Raw genomic sequence first — 7,495 nt, 5'->3', positions numbered from 1 at the left:
AGATCCCCTCTAGAGCAGTGATGTTTTGGGGCTGTTGCTGGGCAACATGGACTTTCAACTCCCTCCAAAGATTTTCTATGGGTTGAGATCTGGAGACTAGCTAGGCCACTCCAGGACCTTGAAATGCTTCTTACGAAGCCACTCCTTCCTTGCCCGGGCGGTGTGTTTGGGATCATTGTCATGCTGAAAGACCCAGCCACGTTTCATCTTCAATGCCTTGCTGATGGAAGGAGGTTTTCACTCAAAATCTCACGATACATGGCCCCATTCATCATTTCCTTTACACGGATCAGTCGTCCTGGTCCCTTTGTAGAAAAACAGCCCCAAAGCATGATGTTTCCACCCCCATGCTTCACAGTAGGTATGGGGTTGTTTGGATGCAACTCTGCATTCTTTGTTCTCCAAACATGACGAGTTGAGATTTTAACAAAAAGTTCTATTTTGGTTTTATCTGACCATATGACATCCTCCCAATCTTCTTCTGGATCATCCAAATGCTCTCTAGCAAACTTCAGACGGGCCTGGACATGTACTGGCTTAAGCAGGGGGACACGTCTGGCACTGCAGGATTTGAGTCCCTGGCGGCGTAGTGTGTCACTGATGGTAGGCTTTGTTACTTTGGTCCCAGCTCTCTGCAGGTCATTCACTAGGTCCCCCTGTGTGGTTCTGGAATTTTTGCTCACCGTTCTTATGATCATTTTGACCCCACGGAGTGAGATCTTGCGTGGAGCCCCAGATCGAGGGAGATTATCAGTGGTCTTGTATGTCTTCCATTTCCTAATAATTGCTCCCACACTTGATTTCTTCAAACCAAGCTGCTTACCTATTGCAGATTCAGTCTTCCTTGCCTGGTGCAGGTCTACAATTTTGTTTCTGGTGTCCTTTGACAGCTCTTTGGTCTTGGCCATAGTGGAGTTTGGAGTGTGACTGTTTAAGGTTGTGGACAGGTGTCTTTTATACTGATAACAAGTTCAAACAGGTGCCATTAATACAGGTAACGAGTGGTGGACAAAGGAGCCTCTTAAAGAAGAAGTTACAGGTCTGTGAGAGCCAGAAATCTTGCTTGTTTGTAGGTGACCAAATACTTATTTTCCACCATAATTTGCAAATTAATTAATTAAAAATCCTACAATGTGATTTTCTGGATTTTTTTTCCAATTTTGTCTGTCATAGTTGAAGTGTACCTATGTTGAAAATTACAGGCCTCTCTCATCTTTTTAAGTGGGATAACTTGCACAATTGGTGGCTGACTTAATACTTTTTTTGCCCCACTGTATGTGGATAGACAACACTCTAAAGTTTCCAAAACCTTTAAAATAATGTCTGTGATTAAAACAGAACTGATATGGCAGGCGAAAACCTGAGGAAAATCCATCCAGGAAGTACTATTATTTTGAAAGGCTGTTTTTCCATTTAAAGCCGATCCACCATACAAAGACTTAGGACCCAGTTCACATTCTCTATGGCTTCTTCTACATGTGGCCAGTCTTTAGGCATTGTCTCAGGCTTTTATTCAGAAAAATTAGAGAGATACAGCACTTTCTATGAGAGGACAGATTAAATTTCCAGCCATGAGCCCAGCGCGTGATCGGGAGCGAGCATTTTTTGTTTACCTTTTCTATTGACGAAGCTTTTGTACGGTTGAAATATTATTGATTATTTATGACACAAAGAACCTGAGGATTGATTTTAAACATCGTTTGAAATGTTTCTACGGAACTTTTATTGTACTTTTTAAAACTTTTCGTCTGGATGTTGTGAGTGCGCATTGTGAAGCATTGAGGTTTTTGGACATAAAGTGGGACATTATCGAACAAAACAAAACAAACATTTATTGTCTACCATGGATGTCAGGATTTCGCCAGGGTTGTTCCGGTTTTTGGTCACTAGATGCCCCCATTGTGCTTTTTGACCTTTTGTTTTCCCTTGATCCCCATTATTATTTGCACCCGTGCCTCGTTTCCCCTGATTGTATTTAAACCCTTAGTTTTCCTCAGTTCTTTGCTCTCTGATTGTATGTTAGCACCCAGCCCTAGTATTCTGTGAACTCTTGTTGATCCCGATGGACTCTCTTGTGGAATTCTGTTTTTTGTTCTTGTTTATTTATTTTTGAGTATCTTTTGAGGCTTTTTATGCTATACCTACCACCTTGTGGATTTACCTTTTTGTCTTGGAGGATTACCTTTGTTCTTGTGGAATTCCTTTTGAGGTTGTGGAGTTACATGTTTTCCTGAAGGACTTTTTACTTTATTAAATACACTGTCTCAAGTACTGCTGTGTCTGCCTCATCTTCTGGGTTCTGCCGACTATTCGTGGCTCAGTTGGTTAAGTGACTGTTTCTCACCCTGGAGACCTGGGTTCGTAACCGGGTCCTGACAATGGAGACCTGGGAGTGCCACCAGATGAAGATCATCAAAGGTACGTGATTCATGTTAACGCTATTTCTGACTTTTGTCACACCTCTCCTTGGTTGGAAAATGGCTGCATGGTTTTCTGTGGCTAGGCATTGACCTAACATAATCGCATGGTGTGCTTTTGACATAAAGCCTTTTTGAAATCTGACAGAGGTTTCATTAAGGAGAAGTTTATCTTTAATCGTATGTTAAACACTTGTATCTTTCATCAATGTTTATGATTATTTCTGTAATTTGATGTGGCTCTCTACACTTTCACCGGGTGTTTGTTTGAGAAAATCATTACATACCTTAAGGGAACATTTTGACATTCGCCATATGGTTAGTGAGAAAGTCCACATTGTAAATGTACGGTCCCTTACTAGACGTCCGACAACTTTTCTCAAATTCGTGGACAGCGTCGGGCCGTGCAGCAGGGCCGGATCTTCCAGGAAGTCATCAAACAAACTCTCTCGGACATTCGGTATCCGTTTTATAAAATGTCACATTTTGGTCATTTTTCCAGTCTCCCGGTAAATCCCACAAGAGGGCGAATGGAATCATATTGCAAATGTACAAAACATCACCAATCACGACATGGCCTTATCTCCTAAACGGAAAAGATTTTGAAGACGAAACTTGGTGAGCATAGGTTTGGCATATTGGGCAGTTGGCCCTGAACAAGATGGCGTCTCGGCCTCAACGGTTTTTGAGTTATGGCCATTTTTCTGGGATTAAAGGTCAAATTAAAATAGAGCAATAATTTTCCGCTTCACGTCAAAGTAAATGAACCTACGGTGTCAATAAAAAAAGAACCAGCCATTTATCTATCGTCATTTAAGAGAAATCATACAATGTCAAATTGGTGATGTTTTTTTAAGTTACAGATCCAGTTGCAGCGTGTTCATATGAATCTTTTTAAAGTGTGCTTCGAAGCTCTGCGAGATTTCTGTGATTTTCTGCAATTTTCTGAAATAACACACACTCACTAAACAAGTCAGTTCTTAACCTGTTGCGGATCCGGGATTCTATTTATAGCCTCAAGCTCATTAGCATAACTCATAACTCATAGCTCATTAGCATAACGCAACGTTAACTATTCATGAAAATCGCAAATGAAATGAAATAAATATATTTGCTCTCAAGCTTAGACTTTTGTTAACACTGTCATTTCAGATTTTCAAAATATGCTTTTCAACCATAGCTAAACAAGCATTTGTGTAAGAGTATTGATTGCTAACATGGCTATAAGCCTAGAATTCAGCCAGCAACATTTTCACAAAAACAAGAAAATAATTCAAATAAAATCATTTACCTTTGAAGAACTTCAGATGTTTTCAATGAGGAGACTCTCAGTTAGATAGCAAATTTTCAGTTTTTCAAAAAAATATTATTTGTGTAGGACAAATCACTCCGTTTTGTTCACGTTTGGCTATGAAAAAAACCTGTATACAGTTATAGCCTCAAGCTCATTAGCATAATGTAACGTTAACGATTTCTGAAAATCGCAAATAAAATGAAAATGCGCCTACTCTCAAGCTTAGCCTTTTCTTAACAACACTGTCATCTCAGATTTTCAAAATATGCTTTTGAACCATAGCAATTCACTAATTTGTGTAAGAGTATGCTAAGCTAGCTTAGCATTTTGAGTAGCATTTAGCACGCAACATTTTCACAAAAACCAGATAACCAAATAAATTAAATCATTTACCTTTGAAGAGCTTTGGATGTTTTCAATGAGGAGACTCTCAGTTACATAGCAAATGTGCAGTTTTTCCTGAAAGCGTCTTTGTGTAGGAGAAATCGCTCCGTTTTGTACATCACATTTGGCTACCGAAACGAACCAAAAATTCAGTCACCTACAACGTCAAACTTTTTCCGAATTAACTCCATAATATCGACCGAAACATGGCAAACGTTGTTTGGAATCAATCCTCAAGGTGTTTTTTCACATATCTCTTCATTGATATATCGTTCGTGGAAGCCTGCTTTCTTCGCTGAATTCCATGGAAAAATACTTGCAGCTGAGTTTTGCGCAACAATTTCGGCGCAGGACACCGGGCGGACACCTGGTAAATGTGGTCTCTTATGGTCAATCTTCCAATGATATGCCTACAAATACGTCACAATGCTGCAGACACCTTGGGGAAACGACAGAAAGGGCTGACTCACTCCTCTCGCATTCACAGCCATATAAGGAGACAATGGAAAACGGAGCCTCAAAAATCCTGCTCATTTCCTGGATGCCGTCTCATCTTGGTTTTGCCTGTAGCTCACGTTCTAGGGCACGCACAGAGAATATCTTTGCAGTTCTGGACACGTCAGAGTGTTTTCTTTCCAAAGCTACCAATTATATGCATAGTCGAGCATCTTTTTGTGACAAAATATTGCGCTTAAAACGGGCACATCTTTTTATCCAAAAATGATATAGCGCCCCTAGAGTTTCAAGAGGTTAACGTAAAGACTTAACTCAAAATGCTATAAGTGCCTACCCCAAGGAGGATATTGGTTCACTTTCAGCTTCCTGTGTAAACCGGAAGTGCCTTAAAATGGTGTCATAGGTGATGTTTTGAAGGGTTAAAAAGGTCTGATCTTTTCAAAACTTCATATGTGTTATTAGGCAACCCTCATGAACTGTAAATCAGTAATTTCTCCCAACAGATGTCAAAGAAAAGCTCTCTCTCTCTCTCACACACACACACACACACACACAGCAAGGATGGAGTGACAAAGTGTGGTGCTTAAAGACACTCAGAGCCTGCAATAGCATTACTATAATCTCTAGGCTGTGCCGAGTTCAACGAGATGCCCCGCTTGACCGTAGCTCGCTCGGTCTAAGCGCAGCGACCATGAGAAAAAGTAAGCCCATAATAAAGCTTGGCCCTAATTTTCATTTGCTTTTGGGTGACAGTGGGAGAACCTTTAAGGTGAGAAGCACAATTTGACCTCAGGAACGTTCCTGTGGTCCTCCCTATCTGTGCAAGCCTAACCTTGTCTCTATGGCATTAACCCTTAACAGTTAAGAGAGGGTGTTTACATCAAACTGTTTTCAATGACTTCTCTCCCCATAGGAATACATTGCCTGCACCGCTAAATTCAACCTGAAGCCTATGTGGGTTATGAATGTCTTATGAACCTGTCTTCGATGACAATCCATCAGGCCACTATGAGGTCTACATGTGTTGATTCTAAGCTTCCTGGAGCAACCGGAAGTGGTTAACATCACCCTAAAAGTGTTTTTCCATACCTAACTTGATGTTTGATAGAAATAGTGAAATCAACCCTGTGTAAATCAGTCAGTTCTTAACATATAGACGTAAAACTCAGGATTCTGTAAAAGCATACCCCAATGAGGGTATGTGTTTACTTTTAGCTTCCTGTGCCAACCGGAAGTGCCATAATTGGTGTCTTAGGGGCTGTTTCGAAGGGTTAAAACAGTCAGATCTTTCCAAAACTTCATATGTGCTATTAGGCAACCCTCATGAACTGTAAATCAGTCATTTCTCACGTAAAATTTCAAAGAAACTCACACACACACACACACACACACACACACACACACACACACACACACACACACACACACACACACACACACACACACACACACACACACACACACACACACAGCTTGGACAGAGGGACATAGTGTGGTGTGTAGAGACGAACAGTGCCTGCAATAGTTACCTTTGTTCGAACAATTAAAGAACCGTCAGACCTAGAGTTCTGAAACTTTAAAAACCTGTTCTAGAGCTCAGGTTGGTAGTGTGTGGTGAGTTGTGTGGCTCTAGAAGGTTCTCAGACCGAGAAACCGCCTCATACATTTTCAATTACTTCAAATCATTTTGACCATTACGAAAATGACAACGTTTAGAAAAGTCCCAGAGTTGCAGGACTAGATGCATTGAAACCGGCTTGGCCCATAGACGGACCCCAACATTTCTGTCCAATAGCTCATTCAAGGACTACGTAGCAAGGCATGGAAAAAAGTGGATTTTCAGCACCAATTAAGGTCTTGCTCGGGCACCGAATGACCTATTTAGCCAAAACTTGGGATTCGGGGTCGCCTCAGCTAGGCCTACACATAATGTCAGAACTGGACCCGCAGCTAGAAGGTAACTGCGTGCTTTACATTTATATTATGGTTTGAACAGATGGCTCTGTGAATTTTGGGCATGCTCTGAAATATGTGATAGTTGGCTTCTAAACGTGTTGGAAAAAGTGGGTGTGGTGTCAGTTCAGATCAAATCAAGTCAAATTTTATTTGTCACATACACATGGTTAGCAGATGTTAATGTGAGTGTAGTGAAATGCTTGTGCTTCTAGTTCCGACAATGCAGTAATAACCAACAAGTAATCTAACTAACAATTCCTAATCTACTGTCTTAAACACAGTGTAAGGGGATAAAGAATATGTACATAAGGATATATGAATGAGTGATGGTACACAGCAGCATAGGCAAGATACAGTAGATGGTATCGAGTACAGTATATACATGTGAGATGAGTATGTAAACAAAGTGGCATAGTTAAAGTGGCTAGTGATACATGTATTACATAAGGATGCAGTCGATGATATAGAGTACAGTATATACGTATGCATATGAGATGAATAATGTAGGGTAAGTAACATTATATAAGGTAGCATTGTTTAAAGTGGCTAGTGATATATTTACATTTCCCATCAATTCCCATTATTAAAGTGGCTGGAGTTGAGTCAGTGTCAGTGTGTAGGCAGCAGCCACTCAATGTTAGTGGTAGCTGTTTAACAGTCTGATGGCCTTGAGATAGAAGCTGTTTTTCAGTCTCTCGGTCCCAGCTTTGATGCACCTGTACTGACCTCGCCTTCTGGATGATAGCGGGGTGAACAGGCAGTGGCTCGGGTGGTAGATGTCCTTGATGATCTTTATGGCCTTCCTGTAACATCGGGTGGTGTAGGTGTCCTGGAGGGCAGGTAGTTTGCCCCCGATGATGCGTTGTGCAGACCTCACTACCCTCTGGAGAGCCTTACGGTTGAGGGCGGAGCAGTTGCCGTACCAGGCGGTGATACAGCCCGCCAGGATGCTCTCGATTGTGCATCTGTAGAAGTTTGTGTGCTTTTG

The sequence above is a fragment of the Oncorhynchus masou genome, chromosome 9 (genome assembly GCF_036934945.1).
Source record: "Oncorhynchus masou masou isolate Uvic2021 chromosome 9, UVic_Omas_1.1, whole genome shotgun sequence".
NCBI lineage: Eukaryota > Metazoa > Chordata > Actinopteri > Salmoniformes > Salmonidae > Oncorhynchus > Oncorhynchus masou.
This window is presented reverse-complemented; position numbering follows the sequence as displayed.